General features: G+C 37.6%; 1 long non-coding RNA gene across 1 annotated transcript in view; it reads left to right on the top strand.

Annotated features, from left to right (window-relative positions):
- LOC125964568 (uncharacterized) overlaps window positions 1–21,109 on the top strand; it is a 221,795-nt gene that overhangs the window by 127,318 nt on the left and 73,368 nt on the right. Inside the window, exon 2 of the long non-coding RNA XR_007477718.1 lies at window positions 10,559–10,610. This is a non-coding gene — a long non-coding RNA (uncharacterized LOC125964568). The remainder of the gene's footprint in view (window positions 1–10,558; window positions 10,611–21,109) is intronic.

Raw genomic sequence — 21,109 nt, 5'->3', positions numbered from 1 at the left:
ACAAATTCTTAACAATAAAAAAAATCAGTGCATGACTCATAAGAATATATGAGTAGTTCTGTAGGGCCTTTTTCTTTCCCCATTTGTAACATAATTTATATACACACACTCATAATAAACATTTCATATATGCCTTCGGGTTTTTTTTTCCCCAAGAAATCCTGTTTATAGGGACACCGCTGTTGAAGGTAAATAATGATACAGTTTTGGTTTGGCCTTTATGATTCCAATCACCAGTAATGTCCTTTCCAGGGCCTTTTCACGATTTGTCTAATCCCCTGTCGCCCTCACCATCTTAGGCTAGTTGCTGTTCATGTCCACAAGAGATGAGCTGCAATACCATTATAGGATTCCCTAACAAAAGATTTCCACAATCATTTTCTAGCATCTTGGAGATTGACAAGGTCCCCTCCTGTTTCCCAAGCCCATTTCCCCCCTTATTCCTGGTGATTTCTTTTCTTATATACCAGAAAGAAAGCACCTCGCTGAGTGGTGACCTCGCTGGCTACATGGATACCTGCTAGAAACAACAAACCTCACGTGCTAAAACTGCTCCTTGATGTGTTGGGATTGGCGTGATGGCTCCTGTTTGATATACTGAGCTGCTTGGAGCTGCCTTTAAAAAAATCAATCCATATTAAAAATAAAAGTTCCTTTTGAAAATTACTCTTCATATTTCTTTGGGGAGGTTGTGCCACAAACCAGCTAAAAGTGCTGAAAAGTGGCATATAATGAAACCACGGGACTCTAACAGGCCAGAGAAGGAGAACATGTCTTGAGTAATTACAACACTTTTCAGTGTTCAATCAATGATTCAGTTTATCAGTCATTTCTGGTTTGTTTTCTTGAAAAAAACTGAAAACTTTTAAAAGGATTTTAAGACACTGATTTTAATCTTCCATACATTTTCTTTCAAATTAGTAAGTATGTATATATTTCTATTTTAGAAAAACATGAGAAATAATTGCCTATGAACGTACCATAGGGAATAACTATTCATTAGCAATATTAATGATGATTTCCCTAAGTCTTCATCCTCTATCCTTTTTCTGGTCAGTTTTGCTAGTAGATTTCCTGTTTCATTTTGTGTATAAAGTAAATAATATGTGTCAAAATAATTTAAGAAAAAGAATACACATTCTTTAAAAGAGAATGCAGTCTTTAGAGAAACAAAATAATCAGGGGACATTTTTTTATAAATAATCTTTTGTGTCCATCTTCAGTTGGAGAGAATCCCTAGTTGTATGTGTTGCTTGAACACATGTTAATTGTATGTATATATGAACATGCATGTTTATATACAGAGTCTAATACACATACATGCACTTTGTTCATTTTTTAAAAAAATGTTTCTGATAACGTTCTTCACATGACTCAGTTCAGACATGAGCGTGCCAGGTGTGGTGGCTCATGGCTCATTGATGAGGTGACTCAGGAAAACAGCCAAATGAGCGGATAACTAATGGTGAACAGCTGTGTTGGTTTAATGGGCCTGCGAGAGGATCTAACCTGAGTAAAGTTGTTGCAGTGTTCTAACCACAGATACGAGTTTGGTTGGTTTTCCTTTCACAGCCTAGTTAATATATTGGAACGTGAATGCCACTCCTCATGCGGACTCAAAGGATTAAGACAAATTTGAAGTAGGATTTGAAGAGGGTAGAAAGCATATGTTCAGCCTTTACTTAAATAAAGGAATGTTCCTATCAGCCTAAAGAATTAAGTTAAAAAAAAGAAGAGCTTCATAATTGCACAGAGATTGATCAACTGCTTCACAGATTTATGACGGGATTTACGTGGTAGTCAAGTCTCAACTCCTCCAAATGGCTCAAGGCCTTCCATAAGCCAAACTCCCGTATTGACTCAAATTTAGCTCCTCTAATTCCCTATTCTGATCTGATCCAGTTAAGTGAGATGCCTTTCTCCTCAAGTTGTGTTTATTTGCATCTTTTGCCACGTGGGTACCCTCGCAGGGTGTCTTCCCTGTATCCAAATACTGGGGCCTCGGCCATGGGACCTTCCCACGTATGATATGGTGGAAAGTGCATGGGCTTGCTAAGTTGGACAGATCTGGGTTTGAATCCTGGCTCATCTATTTATCTGCTACTTGACATTGAGGCTGTTTAATTCTTCTGAACCTTGATCTTCCCTTCCACAAACCAAGGTTGATAACAGTGATCACTCCTATTTTATTTGAGCCCTACTATAATAATACTAGGTGTCATTCATTGAGAGTTCATGTGGTGATTAATCTAACCCTCACAATAATTAAGGATAGTTAATTTAATGCCCATTGTACAGATGAGAAAACGGAGGCTAGAGAGATTAAGAAACTTACCTTAGGTCACAGAGCTAGAAATTGGCAGAGATAGAATTCAAATCTGAAGAGTTTTTGTTTGTTTGTTTTAATGACTCCACGGCCAGTATTTTTTCCTCTTTGTCGTTATTCCTCCACCTTACCTTACAGAGTTTTAGTGAAGATTATAAATGATGTATGTAAAGTATTTTCATAACAGGCACTTAATAAAGGTTTTATTTTTATCCATTTCTCTCAGCCCCACTATCTTTGAACATTTTCTATAATATACATTTTGGTACTAGCTTTAGTTCTATAAATATTTTTAGTTAATTCATTGGGTAACTTGCATTTCTGCACGGCTGGCTTTACCTCTGCACAAAGTAGGAGGCTGCTTATGAAGTCTGATTTGGGGGAGACACTTTCCAAAATTCCCAAGCTCGCTCTTGGGATTGGTGCAGTGTCTTTTATTCCATGATTAATACAGTGCTTAAAAATGCAATGTCCCCCAAGAATACTTTGAATTAAATATATTCATTCAAACTTAATATTTTTTGAGTACCCAATAGGTACAGGAACTATTTTAGGCTATGGGCATATAAGATAAATAAGATGAGTTTCCTTTCAATCTGTTAATTCTGATTCAATATGAGTTGGAGGACTAACTGCCTAGCGTGGCACTGTCTGAGATGGTAGCCGTGAATCGCATGTGGCCACCGAGCACTTGAAATGTAGCTAGTCCACATTAAGATATGGGAAAGTGTCAAATACTCACTGATTTCAAAGACTTCATATGAAAAATAATGTAAAATACTCAGTAACAATTTTTGTAATGATTACATGTAGAAATGAAAATATTTTGTAATATATCATTAAACCAAATTTCATCTGTTTCTTTTAATGTGGCTACTAGAAATTGAATATTCCACATATGGCTCACGTTGTGGCTCATGTTGTATTACTTCTGGACAGCTCTGGCTTGAGTACTTGGGTGGGGGGGTTTGGAGGATGAGTTAGAAATTACCATTTGTATGTATTTCATTTTACAAAAATTGGGTCATGTGGTTAATAACTGGTTTGTAACTTTGCTTTTCCCACTCCGTAATATAATTGGATGTCATTTCATGTCTTGGGTGGTAATTCATTATATGGATGGAGCATCATCTGTTCAACTCGAACCTGTGAACAGTTGTAGACTTGAATAGCTTAGAAAGAGTAGAAGGACTAGAACTATGGGGTGGGGTGTAGGATGTCACAATTAGAGGGGATGCCAAAGTCTCTGAGGTCAGAGGCCTCATTTGAGAGATGAGCCAACTGAGGGCCAGAGATGATGAGTGACCTTTCTTTTGACTCTTTAAAAAGCTAACACTCGAGTATTACAGTGTACCATACTCTGTGCTAAGCATCTTCTGTGTTATCTCCATAATATTCCTGACAACCCATTAGGTAGGCACTATTGTTATTTCTGTTCAACAAATGAAGAAACTGAGGCTTAAAGGAGGTCACACAGCCAATAAATGGCAGAGATGGGACTTGAGCCAAATCTATTTGAACTTTCCGTCAGAATTTCCAACTATTGCACCAGCAATCCCCAGATTTTTCGATTGAACAAACTAATAATTTTTTTAAATGCAAAAACACAGGATTACCCACATTTTATTTTATCAATAAAACAACACTACTACTACTTCTACCACTCTTTCTTATAACCATTATTTCATAAAGGTAAGATTATTAAAAATAAAAACAATTGAATACATAGAGTTTTACTTTTTTAAAAAAAACCTCCATTCATTGCCCGTATTTTTCAGATTTTACCATGGAGTGATGAAAACAGGGACAAAGACAGGCATTGGAACTGGGGCTGATGTGGGGCTCAGTAGGAGGAGATCGGTGCATTCAAAGTCAGATGCTGAACAATGACCAGGTTCAGATTGCCGGGCTCTTCTGCAAGTTCTTGCTATGCTGCATAGAAGTGCTGACCCTTGTCATTGTTGTCCTGGTCAATGTAACATTCTCCACTCCACAGGTACTTTATTGTACCTGATCTGTTTGGGGCAGCCTTGTCTGTGGATTATTTATCATTCAGCTCTGGAGAAGGACAGTTGTTTTTTTCCATCTTAGTTGCTCTACAAGGATGTAAAGCATCAAGGTAGAGTCCTTCGCCTTCAGGAAGCTGGCTCCATTGCACTGCCTTTGCATTTTGGAGCAGGCTGATGAGACGGCCGTGCTGTTCTGCCGTCACTGTGTCAACTCTGCTTTTACATACAGTGGGCAACTTTTTGCTCTGTTCCCTTTTGCCAGCCAAATAATTCTGAGCTCCCAATGCAAATACAGTCCCTCTCTGGCTTGATGCGTCATTGATTTGGAGGTTCCCTAGAGACTGTAGGATTAAGTTGGTATCATACAGATTTTGTTATTCTCTTTCTAATACATATAACATGTCAGCACATCACTCATATTTAATGATTATTAAATGGCAAGTGTCTTTAGAAATGTTTAGTTTCCCCGGAGAAAAGCTCCAAATGTTATTTATTAATAAGCTTAGTGTTGCTGTTGTTTCTGTGTTGACTTTGTTTAGATAGGACTTCTACTTAGTGAATTTGAATTAGGTAAAAGCCCAAAGAACAAAAACAAAAACAAAAACCCTCAGGATAAGTATCAGAAAAGTCTTCACATTATTTAAAATAAAACTCAAGTGAAAAATTAAGGATTGGTGAGAAAAGAAGAAAGAAACAGCATTAGAATGGTGACACTTTCAGTGCTGGTGAATGCTTATTAGGTACTAGGCCAAAACACTTGTACGAGAATGGAAATAAAATGTTTGTTACTTTTATTAATTAATTGCTAAAAAGGTTTGTTTTTACATTTTGTATTTTTATTTATAACATTTAAAATCAATTTTAGATCATTGATTTCTTCCAGGAGATCTCCATTCAATTGACATTGAATAATAAACGTTGAACGATGTCAACATTTTAATCTTTCTCCGTTGGGGAAATTGGAGTTCTAGTCTTCATTTTTCCATAACTGTTTTTTAATTGATGAAGGAAATTTTTCTTTTATCCCAGGGTTACTAACCTTCCTCAGCCTTTTGTGTATTCCCCAATCAAAAGGTTTTTGATTATCTAAAGAAATGACACCCACTGGTTCGCCTTTATAGATCATTTTGTTACCTCTTTCAAAGCATCTTAACAGGTTGGGGAGCCCAGATTTACCCTAACAAAAGCCAGCCTGGTCGCTCCCTTTTGTAACCTCCTCCTCTAAGCAATTTATAACTTTCCCTTCAGTGCACAGCAGAATCGGTTCTACTGGGATCCAAGAGCAGCTGTGGGGGTCCTGGATTGTTTTCAGAGGTCATCACAGGATCTTTCTAGAAAATTATGGCAGCACTAAAAATTCTCAGTGCCCAGAAGGGTACAGAGAAAAACTTCCTTTTTTCAATCCCTGTTGATTTCTGCTGGTTACTTAATCTTTTTAATGATTTTCAACCTCTGGAAGTTTAAATTGTGCCCTGAGTTATCATCTGTTTGGGGTAGCTGCATAATGAGAACTAGAGAAAGATTAAAGTGAGGGGGGTTTGGGGGGGAAAGAAGAGGTGACCTTTAGGGCACAGTCTTGGAGGGGAGAGAAGAGAAATTTTCAGAATTTTAAATTCTTTTTTTTTTAACATCTTTATTGGAGTAGAATTGCTTTACAATGCTGTGTTAGTTTCTGCTGTATGACAAAGTGAATCAGCTATACGTATACATACATCCCCATATCCCCTCCCTCTTGCGTCTCCCTGTCCCACCCTCCCTATCCCACCCTTCTAGGTGGTCACAGAGCACCGAGCTGATCTCCCTGTGCTATGTGGCTGCTTCCCACTAGCTATCTATTTTACATTTGGTAGTGTATGTATGTCCATGCCACTCTCTCACTTCATCCCAGCTTACCCTTCCCCCTCCCCGTGTCCTCAAGTCCATTCTCTATGTCTGCGTCTTTACAGAATTTTAAATTCTTAAAAGATTTTTTAAATTTTAATTTTTTCAGAAATTTAGAATTAAAAATCATAGAAATTATTAGACAGGATGAAGACAAAACTCATGCTATTGATGAATAAAAAAGATATGCAATGTAGCAATTAATTTCTTTTTTTCTTATTACACAAGTGATACACAAATACTTTTTTCTCTTAGTATCTTAAACAAAACAGAAGCATATAGAGGGGAAGTTGCTCTTTGTCTTTCATTCCTTTCCTTAAAGGAAGACATTGTCATCACTTTGAAATGTATCCTTTCTGTCCTTTTTCTGTTGATTTACATACACATATACTATGCAGATATAGAGAATATATTTTTGATTTTATGTAATTGGGGTCCATACTATATAGATTATTTGTGACTTGCTTTTTTCTCTTTACAATATGTCTTGGAAATCTTTATATGTTAATAAATATAGATCTACTACATTCTTTTTAAGGGTCATGCAGTATTTCATAGCATGAATATAACCGAAGCTATACAGCTAGTGTCCAATTGATAGACATCATCTATGCTTATAGGTTTTGTCATTATAAGCAGTAGTGTAATGAACATACTTGCCCAAACACCTGTGGGCACCTGTGTGAGTATCTGTAGAAGAATTTCCTGGAAGTGGAAGTAGCTGGCCTCATTCATTCTCAGTGAGACACCCCCTAACAGATATGCCTGCCTCTGTGATTCCATTGCCCACAGAGCACACAAAAGTTATTTCTGAAAATGTAAATCATGTTGCTTTTCTGCTTAAAACACTTTGAAGGCCTTCTTTTGCTTTAGGAAAATGACTCAACTCCTTGGTACGATTTTTCAAGTCCTGTCTCTAGCCACTGCTTACCCCTCATTTCTCATGGTTTTTTATGCTTCAGTCAAATCAAGCTACTTTAGTCATCCGATTTCCTCAGCCTCTCTTTCACACACACTTAGGTATTTATACCACATTCCTCTGTCTGGATACCCCTCCCAACTCCTGAATTTTATTTATCTTTAGAGCTCAGATCAAAAATACTTTTCTCCAGAAAGCTTTCCTTAAACCCCTCCAATCTCCAACCTACACCGCACCCCAGGCATGCACACACACACAGATTTCTAAGTGAGATGTCCCTGTATATATACCCTCATAGTGCTAAATTCTGCACACCAAGGGGTACCTTCCTACTTATGTGAATTCCCCCAAATCCCCTGTAATTTTTATATCTGTTATACTAGTCAGTGATAATTAATGTCCATGGTGTTGCATCAGCACCATAAGATTCTGAAGTATCTTCTAACTTCTAAAGAACATTACATTATTTCACAGAGACTAGCACAGTACATGACATTATAAAGGCATTTCTCTGAGATGGGTGATCTTAGGTGGGAAATTCATGATTCTGTTGAAAGTGAAAAATGCACATTCACAGAATCGGTGCTGGAAGGGTGCTTGGAAATCATCTAGTTTCTTGCTACTCGAATTGTGCTCTGTGCATCAGCAGCAGCACATCACCTGGGAGCTTGTCAGAAATGCCTCAGCCCTGACCTACTGAATCCAAACCTGCATTTTAATAAGCTCCCAGGTGACTCTCTTGCACATGAAAGTATGAGAAACACTACTCTAGTTTTCAATCTGGCTCTCAGGTAAAATCACCCTGGGAGCGTTTTATAAATATCAGTGCTAGGTCCCACATCCTGGAGTTTCTGATTCTGTTGCTCTGGGAAATGGCCAGGCAGGACATTGCTGTTGTTACTAATTTTTAACTTCCCAAATGCTTCCAAGTATAGTAGACAGCGTTGGAAACCCATGACTTGGGCCCTTCCTTTTCCGATGGTATTGATAAGGATGCTGTAGACAGCGATTTGGTGGCCAAATTGTGATTAGAACTCATGTTTACTTATTCTAGTCCTGTGTCCTTTCCCCCATGCCAACAGTCTCTGAGCGATCACTTAGAAACCCGATAAAGGATATTTTAATAGCCACACTCCATGTTTTCAGAGGAAAAAGTTAATTGTCTAAGATGAGTTCTAGAAACTGGACAATAAATCAGATCCAAAAAATTTCCTTGCTTTTTCTCCCCCTACACTACTCATCACAAGCATTCTGTCAGGTGAGACCCTTGACCCTGCTCAGAGTTTGGGTCACATCAGTCCTAGAGAAGTCTGCAGATTTATCCTCCGACAAGGAAGATGGGCCATCCCCTCCTCATCACAGAACCTCAAATACCTATGAAAAAAGACCACTTTTTAATTCCCAATTCAAAAGAAGGGCCACAGTCTCAGGAAGCATAAATAAAACCCCAGATAATTTGGCACCTGCGCCTGAAACCAGCAAGTTGGTTGCCGGGTTTTGGTTTCTAAAAAGACTTTTGCCTTGGCTCTTATTTACAACTCAGATGCTGCTGTTCTCAGCAAGTGGAGATCAGCCCCCACCTCTGATGCAGGTGAGAATGTTTGCTGCTCAACAGGCTGGTAATCCTAGGTGGAGAAGTAAGTGCTTAGAGCACTAGTTGGGAGGATCTCGGTGCCTTTTCCTTTGGAATGTGATATTATCACTAGATTAAGAGGCTAGACACCTGGTGAGGAAATATTAGCCTTATTCTGTCTGGGTGTTTTTGATGTCTTCCTGGATCATTGCTGGTTGGAGTATTTCAGCTTCATTACAGATTACATGACCCTGAAATCCTCAGAAATAAAAATAAAAGAATAATGTAAACATGGAAAATATACTTAATAAAAAGAAACTTCTAGACTGATGGCCTGCTTTGATTATTTCCAAAGTTTATATTGATTAGGTAGAAAACATTGATCTACAAATGGAACCTTCATGGTGAGAGGAAAACTACAGACCGAGCACTTATAAGTTGTTTTACTTGGATTCAGTTTACTCTAAAGGTAAAAGTAAGCTTCCATTCATATTTCACAAGAATGGCAACTTTACCTTATAGCTCCAAGAGCAATTATTGAAAGCTCTCAGAGTGGATGCGGATAAAAGCGAACAGTGCACAGTGCCCACAGAGATTATCTTGATCCAGAGTGACACTGATGGGAGATGCAATATTGGAATGGCTTTACCCAAGCTCAAGAAGTTAAAGTACCTATGGATGATTGAGGAGAAAATAGACACACACTCTCAAAGGCTTGGACCTGTCTCAGAGGTTTCTGGGCTCTGGTATTTTGGAGAGACTGAAAATTCTCCAACTCCAAAATTTGTGATTAGTGACCTCTTATTTTATTTTATTTTATTTTATTTTTCGGTACGCGGGCCTCTCACTGCTGTAGCCTCTCCCGTTGCAGAGTACAGGCTCCAAACGCGCAGGCTCAGCAGCCATGGCTCACGGGCCCAGCCGCTCCGCGGCACGTGGGATCTTCCCGGACCGGGGCACAAACCCGTGTCCCCTGCATCGGCAGGCGGACTCTCAACCACTGCGCCACCAGGGAAGCCCAGTGACCTCTTATTTTAAAAAAAATCGGTGCAGAGAAAAGTAATCTGGTTAGAAGTGTAGAAAATCCTTCTCTTTGTACTTCACTTCTTAATTTCTTTGAAGAATTGTTAGGGAATCTTTTTCTAAAGCTCCTGCATATCCTTGTGGAGAAGTTAAAACCTGAATAGAAGAAAAAAAAGAAAGAAAGAAAGGAAGAAAGAAAGAAAAGAAAAAGAAAGAAAGGAAGGAAGAAAGAAATGTGGTACATAAAATTTCTCACCACTTAAAATAGAAAACAAAACCAAAACCAAACCCCATTCCATTGAAGCAGATTGGCTTTTGTTGTTCAATTTTCTTTTAAATGAAATATTAGAACCCTATAGAAAAGTACAATGTTACTAATATCTAAGAAATCACTTTAGCATTCTAAACATTTTATCATATTTGCTTTGAATTATTTTTTAAGAAATACACCTTTACAGATACAGGTGACGTTTCTTGTGTGCCCTTCTGTTACTGCATTCACTATACTGTAGTAATTTAATGCTTTACTAAATATGACTGTACCAATAACCATTAGATAGTATTGTTTGGCATGATTTTAAAGTTTATGTACATGGTAATATATTGAATATATCCTTGTACAAATGTTGTTTTGCTCCAAATTGTCTTTGTGAGATTTTTTTCTATGTTCATTCACACAGCTCTAGTTAATTCATTTTACTTCATCAGTTGTATGAATATGACATGATAGATCCATTCTTCTGTTAATGATGAACATTTATGTTGTTTCTAAATCACAACATTGTTTATACTAGCTTAAAATATTTTACATGTCTCTTTGTACTTAGGTATGAAGATTTTTCTAGAAATATACCACAGACTATAATTGCTGGGTTGAAGGTAAGCAGTACTCAACATTATTATATATTCCCAATGTAGCAGGACTTTTTAATCCAAAAGATGTGTCTAATAATTTTGAATTCCAGTGATACAATTTAAAACCCTTTCATAAGTCTCATAATACAACATGGATCTGCACTCTATAGCCTGTGTCTGGGACATGTGCTCGGCTCTCTGATATAGGTTCCCAATATGGAAATTATATGTGACATGTTCTTTTCTAACGCAGTACATGTGCTCTTCCTCCCTCCCCCAATCTTTTGACAGTAGCAATAACAAAATGGTAGAACCCACCTGCCTAAAACATTGTCACCTTTAAAATGACAGTCACCAACAGCTAAAATGAATTGGAATTATAGGCAAGGAGCCTGTAAGATTCATTAAAGAATATCAACTGAAGGACTTGTTTAGAAACAACACAGCCAGCTGGGCAGGGGTGGGCAGGGGGTCAGGAGCGGGGGAAAGCTATATTCCATTTAAAAGCTAAATCATGGGTTCCAGTTATAGGAAGAAACCTAATACTAGTATATTAACTAACTAAAGTTACCTTTTTCTGGTCCTCTCTCCTGATATTTACAGGTGGCTGGGTTGTAGGAAAATACCTAGAAAAGTTTTCAAGTTACAATAAAATTTTCTCATCTTACAAAAAGAGAAATCAAGGTTTTCTTTTACATACATCTTTTCAGCAACATTTAGCTTAAAGGTTTCAGGATAGATAGATCTATTAGAATCCACTTCTTAACCCAGATGAACCTAAGTGATACCATATTAGTGACAACTTCAATAAAATTGAGGTGCTGATATTAAACACTGAAATAGAGGAGAAAGAGTTGCACTAATATCATTTAGTATTTTATATATAAATATATATTCTCTCTATATTTCTATATCTCTGATATTTCCAGCTCATTGAGGTGGGGTAGTTAGCAGAAGAGCCTTTGGACCTTTGCCACTGCTCTAGAAGAACTTGAAGGTCCTCACTGACCTAATAAATGATCAATAAATACATGCATATATCTGGTATCCAAACTGCATTCATCCATCCATATATATATCACTGACTTTTTTTGGAAAAGGCTACACTTATCTTCAACTAACATATACCTAGAAATCACTTGCAAAGGTGTATATTGGGAAGATGACAATAGAATATTTGCTGGACTAAGCTGAAGTGTTCAGAGGGAGCACCCATATTCCCAAGTCTACTCTTCCTTTCTTTCTTACATCTGGTTCCAACACTTTCCTGATATTTCCTGCTTTGAAATAGGAAAAAATAATATAACAACAACATCACTTCTGGGAGACAGATCCCTTGCCCCCTATCCAATTTCCACTCTGGGTCTCGTCTGAATACATCCCTACTTTACTCACTGTCAAATGGTAGTTATGCCCTGTAATAGTACTTCTCTAATGGACTGAGTAGCTGTGACTTGACTATGCTGTCAGTAACTGAAAGTTTGATGCGTTTTGGTAGAACTCTTCATTCATGGTCTAAGAGAACAACTGACAGTGATAAGAGGTAACAGCAGGTCTTTTGAGCATCTGCTATCAGGCCAAGGGAAAATAATTGTCTGAATAGATGCTTACAATGCTGTACCATTGTAAGATGCCCCATCTTTCCATCCTCATCTCATATTGCCTCTTAACCTCTGAACAAGTTGTGCTCATTTTTCTTTTTCTTTTCTTTTTTTTTTTGCGGTACGCGGGCCTCTCACTGTTGTGGCCTCTCCCGTTGCGGAGCACAGGCTCCGGATGTGCAGGCTCAGCGGCCATGGCTCACGGGCCCAGCCGCTCCGCGGCATGTGGGATCTTCCCGGACCGGGACACGAACCCGTGTCCCCTGCATCGGCAGGCGGACTCTCAACCACTGCACCACCAGGGAAGCCCTCATTTTTCTTTTAACACCAAGACTTTTAAATACAAATTACAATAATCTTGACTTTCCTCCCTCTCATATCCATTTATTTAAATCTTACTGATTCTTCAAAGTTAGGTTGAACCCCATCTTTTCCTCAGCCCATTCCTTACGGAGAGCAGCTCACAGTTCCTACAAAGTTACAATAGAACTTCTGCCTGGACATCTCAACAGACTCAGTTGACATATAATTATGTACTATTTTGGACTAGCAATTTATGTTTCCTACTCTCTTCTCTAAAAGTCCTAGCAGGATTATGAAGCTGTAGTGGGTATTTTTTGAAATTCATTAATTACTTCGTCTTGACATTTAGCTTGCCATAGGTTTATGTCTCCTCTCCCTATGGAATTACAAACATCTTAGCAAAAACTTTAGCTAAGACTTTCGTGTCTCACACAGAGCAGTTGATCAACTAATATTTTTTTTAGCAAATAAGAATATCATGCTTTGAAAAATGGTGAGATTGATTAGTTTCAACAACAGGTTTTTTTTTCCTCAAGGATTTTGCCATGGGAAAGGTGAGCAGCACAAATTCTGATCTCTAATTTCAAGGCAAGTGGGTTCCTCAGGGTTAGATTGTTTCTATTCAAAGTGTATCATCAGAGTAGGAATGAATCTTTTCCATCATTTAATCTGTAACATCTTATGCAGTGCCTGGTACATAGTAGGGCAGCAGTAAATGATTCCTGATCTGAGGTTGGATAAATTCAACAGGTAGTTCAAGCATTTATTGAGGTCTTATCGCTTTCCCCCATTATCTAATTTAATCCTTATGACAATCATTTGAAGAAGATAATATTAGCATGATTTTACAATGATGGGACTGAAACCCAGAGATATTAACAGCAGTGTCCAGCTTCACAGCTAGAAAGGAACAGAGAGAGAATACAAAGTTCATTTTGCTAGGATCCTCTAAACCCAAATCCCACACCCTTTTCATTTCATTTCATACTGCCTTGCCTTCAGGAATTTTATTTTTGGGGATGGGCCTTAGGTCAATTGGTATATCTCCAAGTCAATAGAGGAATCTCGTACTGGATCCAAGTCTACCTAAACCTGGTGGAGAGCCATCTCAAGGAACGGCTCCTGAAAAAGCCTGTTGTATGTTCCCTGAAGAATTTAGGACTGGCAGGCAAGAGAATTTTGACATGAAAAAGACAAATAGGTGGAGACCTATTGACATTAGTTTCAGTGGCAAATATCGTTCTTCATCACTTGTTATTCTTTGGTATCATTACTACAACTTTACATTCTTAAGCACTTTTTTACTTAAGTACGTTTTTTGGTTAGTTACTTACTACCTGATTGCCCAATAGAATTAACTCCTAGAACAAACATTTACTCCCTACTTTTTACCTCCCCCCTTAATATCAGGTAGTGTGTAGAACACAAATCTTATTTCTAAGGTTATCTGTTAATTTTAAGGGGAAAAAATAATCCCTGAAATTATATTAAGGATATGTGGACTTGTTTCAGAGCTGGAAGGAAACTTACACATTAGTGACTCTCAGTGACTTGATCAAGGTCACAGAATCAGCTAACCTCTGAGTTAAAGTGTAGACCTAAAATGGACGCTAGAGATCATCTAATTCAGCCCCTTCATTTTTTGGACAAGCTAATCTAACAGGTAGAAACAATTCCAGTACCTTTCAAGGTAAATACCTACACTGTCTTCTCACAATGACCTGGTTCCTCATGGCAGAAACGACTGATGCTTTGTGTGCCTTTGTGTTAACTTAAGGTAGACTCTTAAATATACCCACACCCCATAACTGAAATGGATAGAATCGAAGGTTCAGTAGCTTTTTGGAAGCCTCACCATGGAAACAAAGGTTTGGAATCCCTCAGATTGGATTTCGATGTTCTTCCTCTAGAGCAGATAAATTGAGGCTCCTGCAGGCATGGGTTCTGTCGGATGAGACTTTAAATTTCAAAGTAAAAGATTCTTCTCGGCAGGATATTAGAATGTCGTGGTAGTGCACCATTAGTAAGGAATGAAGCCTGTCCCAATTCTCTTGGTCGACCCTTTGAAAACCTTGACTGAGGGAAAATCTCATTCTTGGCCTCCTGGACTCTTGGATGCACTAAAGAAATGTAATTGCTTTTTGCAGCTAATAGACACTTAAAAATTGCTTCCAAAGAAAATATATCTAGTCGTTGTTCATTAACGTGGAAAAATGGAGATGTGAAAAAGTCAAAATACGTGTTTCGGAGCATAATAAAAAATATTCCTATGCCCAAAACACAAGAGCTCTAGAAAGCCAGTTCTGCCTCTGGGAAGTAGTTTTTGTTGTGTGGAGGGAGGTCCTGGTTTTGTAACTTAGAAAATGTAACAGTTGCTAGGTGGTCAGCTATAGGGGCTTATCCACCCTTATTTCCAAGCTGACACAACATGTTTTAAGTGGATGGTGTTTGGTTTCATTACCTTAACAGCATCTCTCTGTGCTCTTTGATGCATCCCTCCAGTGCTTAGTAATTTAGTAACAGGTTGGAAATGGGCTAGGGGTAAAATGAGCCTAGGGGTAAAGTGAGTTACCATAGGGATAACTATCCAGGTCTTACTTTTGAATTAGCATAGTAGCAGAAGGTGTTATTTTGTCTCAGGGTTCAAGGGAAGAATAAAGATATAAATAATACTATACATACAAATTTGTTGAATGTATAAGTCCTCTAGAATCTGCTCTTAAAGTACTGGCTGATCAGAGATTGATATGTTCTAATCAGCTCAACATGAGACGTGATAATTTTACATTTGTGCAAGAGAAAAAATATGAATGTTTTCATGATGAAAATTACCTGTTCATACTTTGAACTTCTGTAAGACTTGGCTTATTTGAGATGCAGATTAGTTGGTTTTCTAATCTTTTGAAGCATGCCATTAATTATTATTATCAATCTAAGGAGCTGAATGAAATTCTAGACATAAAATAGATCAATTCCAGATTTAATATTGGGTGTACGATTTAACTTCTGTTCCATTTTGCCTGCTTTCTATTAGTCTTAAAGAACATCAATGATTATGCCTCACCGAATCACTTAAAGAAAGGGGTGCCCTTGTAAATATCTGGAACAGCTACCAGATGAGATGGTATATGTACCAAATTTTTGAAAACCTTTTGTACATCTTCATAGCAACAATTTCCAAATATCTCCTGGTTTACAAAAAAGCGTGATTCAGCCAATAAAATTCATGTTGAACTCTAGGGTAGTCACTGTGGTCCTTTTGGCCCACACTATAGTCAGAATGATCTCTGTGATAGCATTTAGGACTTAGAAGTACCTTCTTCCTTTTGTTATTGTTCGCTTTTGCATGTGTATGTATTGCAGTTAAAGACTAACCTTGGTTAAGATCAACAGTGAATGAAGAATAGTTAGAAACCTCACACAGCAAATTGCTATTTAAATTTTTTTCTCCAATGCTAGTGATTTGTTGGAGTTTATAGGTTTTTGGGTAGAATATTTTAATATAAGCATTGCAAAGGTTTTCAGGTGTTCTTGAACATGAGAATGCTGGAAAGTACAATAACTTGTAAAATTCAAGAAAAGTTCATCGTTTGACTGTGATTTATGAAATGATGACAAATACCATGGATTTTATTTCCTGAGATTCTAATCAACTTAGGTGGGGGAAGTAAGGGATAATAATCTATATGATAAATAGCTTCAAAAATTCATGTGCACTAACAAATCTTTCTTTTGGATTTGAATGTTTTCTGAAAGGGCTAGTTATGCATGCTTTAGTGGGAATTTCTTTAATTAGCTCAATCAAACTGAGTATTTTGAATGGAGAGGAGAGGAAGTGGAGATTTTTACTGCATGGAAATTAGGTAGGGGGAGCAAATGGTCAAAAATAACGATGGTGAGATCTGGGCCACAAGGGATCAGCTTCTTGACCCTTCCCCAGACTCTTCTATGCCTGATTCCTCCCCAACTTATCTCTCTTTTCCTTTATTGTAAGAATTTTCAGACTGCCCTATTCTTGGAGAGCTCTACAAACTCTTCCTTGGAAGGCAAAGTCTCCTAAATATCAGAGAGTCGAGAGTTCATTCCTGGATAGGAAATGCTCTTCTTAGGAAATAAAGAACAAAAGAAATTCATCTTTCCTTTTTTATTTTCAAAGAACTGTGATACGAGTGAATAGTACACCATGGCAATAGAGGACTACTTAGAAGACAATTCATGAACTCCCTAGCTGTTTTTACTTATTTGCAAATAACTTAATTGCTCAGTTTTTTTGCACATGAGTTTGTGGAACCTTTTGCATGTGGCTGGTTCGCTCGGCCTACTGATGAAAGCGTTCAAGAGGAAGCTGAATGGTCACTTGCTGGAGATTTTAGAGACAGGGTTTAAGGACCAGATGTTGGGTTGAGTTAGGTTACCTCCAAAGTCTGTGCCAGTCTGAGGTCCTAGGAGAGGGCTGGCAAATAAGTTTAAACAAAGTACCCCTTTGATCAATTAATAATGTCTACAAAATGCCCTTGGTTGAAAAGAATTCTGAAGCCATGTCCAAGCTCTTCAGGAGAAATGTTCATGATCTGTTAGTCAGCGTCTAGCTTTGCATAAAGGAGTGTTACCGTTTATGACTGTGTTTCCACCTGTCCTAGAAAATTCAATGAGAGTTGATTCTGACCTGCATTCCCCTGTGAAACTGTTTCCATAGTTTTCTGTTCATGTTCACTGATTAAATCTTGAAACCATCCAGCTATTGAACATGACAAGCTGTTAGTCTGAAGGAGTAGAGAACAAGAGAGCATCGTTGAGCATAAGGTACAGTCTTAGAAAATAACTCAGTTGTATTTGTCATCAGCATCTCTTAAATAAAGGGCAATGCTTTAAAAATGTAGACATTTAGATTGGTATGAGATAATTTGCTGCTGTAACTGTAATTAAAAGTGACAAAAAAGAGTTGATATGTGATCTTGCAAGGCAATGCAATAATAGACATAAATGTACAACCTCCATTTAAAACACGACCTGTTGAGTGTAGCATGGTTTTGAGCAGGACTGGCATTAAATCAGTCTCAAGAAATTATGGCCGAGGTTCATGTCTTAGATTAGTTGACCGCAGGATTCTCCCATCAAGATACATAAAGTGAGACATGAGATGTATGTGATTTATATGAATTGCTATTCACCTGTGTCTGTGAAAGGCTGTCGAAAGGGATGTTACCTTTAATCTAAAAGTACTCAGCTGCTGGCATTTTGGCATTGTCCCTACTCAGAAACGAAGATATGAGATTTAAGGTATTTCTGGGGAATTTTAAATAATTGCTAGAATCAATTTGAGTTCTGTAAAAACCTGTACATATCATGGAAAATGTCCTTGAAAACAAAGGACTATTCACATGAATGATCGCTTGCCAAATTGGGCGTGTGAAAGCTTATAAGAATTTGCTTATATACCTTAATATGGTGACTTAATGCCTTAAGAATATAACTCCTTCAAATGCCTTAAATTTCAAGAGGGTTTTACTACCCATGTTTTCTTTTAACAACGTGATGCATTTGGAATAATATAGGTGGGCAAATGATTCTTTAAGCATTACTCTTGGCACGAAAGAGGAATTAAAATACAAGGTTTACAGATTGTGTATGCTAATATATCAACAAAGCTAGAAAGCAGAAAGATCAGTGCAGGTATTTTTTCCCATGCTGAGCTATGGGAGAGAGAATGCATTTCTCTAAATAGAATGGGCACATCAATTCAATCTGAATAATCTTAGGGAGGTGAATTGAGAGTGGGTAGGAAGAACTTACTCTCAGAGTGAGTTGAAGTCATCAAAGTTCTCCAAGCATCCAAGGACCAAGTTGTGGGTAAAGTGAGTTAAAGGCACTTCTCGTTATGTTATGCAATGTGCTTTCCGTATTCTTCCCAGACTTGAGCAATGGGCAGTATTTGCCTTTTCAAATAAACTACATACTTTCTTTCATCAAACAATAAGACTTCATATTTCCCTTGTTGCATCGACTGCCAGGAATCTCAGGATTATGTTAAATACTCAATTTCAGAAACAGTGTTATTCTAACTTTCTGGCATAATTATGTCTTTTTCCTAGATGATTTCTGTTCTGCCTTAAAAGATTGCTACCTTACAAGTGCTTTAAAATTTAAGTTACCTCAAATACTTTGTGAGAATATGAAGAGTGTAATTTCTGCATAAAATAAAAATACGTAAGAGTTGTTAAAATAATTTCTTCTGTGTTTCGACCTTAAGATCTCAAGGTAAATATAGAAATTTGGGCCATTAGAATTCTGCAAATAATTGTAAAACCGAAGTCAAATGGGGCAGGGTTGTTGGGTTAAAATGTAAGTTTATGAGAAAAAGCCAAGTGCATCGTTATTCTTCATGTATAGAAAACACCACCTGCATTTCCTGTCTTTCATGTGACATATTGCTATCCCTCCGCTGTGGGACTCATGCCTGCCCATGTTCCACGTGTATGAAAGGAGCATCTTTGAAGATTTTGTTCAAACACTGATCCCTCTCTGAAACTCTATATGCATGCCTCTCCTGATAGATGTTTTCCAATTCCCACTACATTAATTTTTTCACAAATATTTCTTTCTCACTGTCACATTGTTGTTGTTTACCTAGTTTCATGTTGTTTCTCTACCTGTCTCCTAGATCATTACTTCTTAATCTTGGCTAGGCACTGGAATCACAAGGGGGTTTATAAAAAATACTGATGGGTGAATCCAACCCCCAGAGATTCTGATTTGATTGGTATGAGGTGCAGCCTGGGCATCAGGAGTTTCGAAATCTAAGTGATTCTACCTGCAGTCACAATTGAGAAGGTTAAACCGTAGTCTTTGGAACGTTGAGATCATCTTTATTTATTTTCCCCTGCTCTAAGAACAATGCCTTGAACTTAGTAGGTGTTTAAAAAATGTTTATTGATATGTCTGACATGGAAGCTATTGGGAAATCTTTCATTCTGTCAACCTGATAATCTTTAGGGAAGTATGATTATTTCAGTCTCATTCATTTATTCCTTTATACAACATGCATACATTAAGCGGCCTTGGTTAAAAAAAAGTTTTGTGGAGTTCTGCCCTCTAAGGAGAGCTGCATACAAAGTTCAAGTGATTCCCTTCTCGTTCCACCACTGCTACTATAATTTACTATGGGCCTACTGTGTGCTGACACTGTTCCAGATGCTTTATATATGTTAATATATAACTTGATCGCTCACAGCACAATCCTGTTTTTATTTTACAATTAACAGAATTGGAGAACAAGACTAAGGTCACGGCTCTGAGGCTGTGATTCACACCCAAGTTTGCCTGATTCAAATCCAATGTTCTTTGCACACACCAGGCTACTACTGAAAGGCCTTTGGTTTCTGTTGATGTTTTGTATGTATCTGTTTAATATGGATAATGATAAAAAGCTTAATTCTAGGCTTGTCTTTTTAAGCTGTCTTTCCAATGGTCTGAAGACATAGAGGCCATCAAATGTCATTCAGTGGGATTTGTTCACTAATCTTACAGATGTTCTGTTTGATTGCAGTTGGTCACAAATCCTTCTAGACATTCCCTTCCCTTCCAGAGCCTGTACAAGACCTCATCAAGGGTAGATGGGCTGAGTGCGGCCAGTTTACTGGTTGATACAGTTGGTGGAATTGGAAAACTACTCACCCATCACATGACTCTTTAGTTACAAATGTAGGGACACAATAAAAAAATACAGGTACCAAATTAGACCTCCCAGTGAATACCAGTGGCTCAGGCTTGCCCCAGCCCCAGCTCCCCACCTCTTACATATATATACACGCCCACACACGTATACTCCAGGGTGCTTTTATTAAGTTTGTCTTCATTATTGATATATCTTCTTCTACTTTTCTACAATGTTCAGTTAGAAGATTGCCCACAGGCAAGATATTTTCAAAAATAACAGCTATGAACATATCAGTTTTCAGAGAAAGAAAGATAATGGTGATTATTATACGTGGTGTTGTTTGTCTATAATCTCTCTCTCTCTCTTTCTCTCCTACCTTCAATTTCCCAAATCAGATGATTTTAGCAATCTAATACCATAATCCATTTCTTCGTGATACCTGAGTATTTACTCAAGTTATTTAGAGATGCTTTATTTTGGTGCATATTTCTAATATAAACAACATTTTTCATAAAATATATCAATACAGAAAAGTTGTACCCTGGTAAAAGGGGGTAAAATACTTTTAATGTTGCCTCCTAAGAATTTACCATGTACTGAAACTTTGCCTGGTGAATTCAAACAAAACCACGGGTAAGTTATTTTAGGTTAATCTCACTGAATGAAAATGAAAGCTGGTGTTCTCTTTGGTGTAGTTGTGTGCTATATTAATGTTTATACAATGATGTCTCTTTTCCCGTTACTGTTTCAGACACATAAATGTAGAATGAAAACAGACTATTAATAAGTACTTTAAAGTGATTGGTGTCATCAGATATTTCTTCAATTTAAACTTATATTTTTTAAACAACTTTTTTCAGGGTTTGGGTCTTCATGGGAGGGTTCCATTCTAGCGCCATTACTGCCTTCTACTCCTAAAAGCGTGCTTTGTATGCCTAGTGAGCCAATACACTTACAAAAGG

Source organism: Orcinus orca, chromosome 5 (genome assembly GCF_937001465.1).
Source record: "Orcinus orca chromosome 5, mOrcOrc1.1, whole genome shotgun sequence".
NCBI classification, from domain to species: Eukaryota; Metazoa; Chordata; class Mammalia; order Artiodactyla; family Delphinidae; genus Orcinus; species Orcinus orca.
This window is presented reverse-complemented; position numbering and strand designations above follow the sequence as displayed.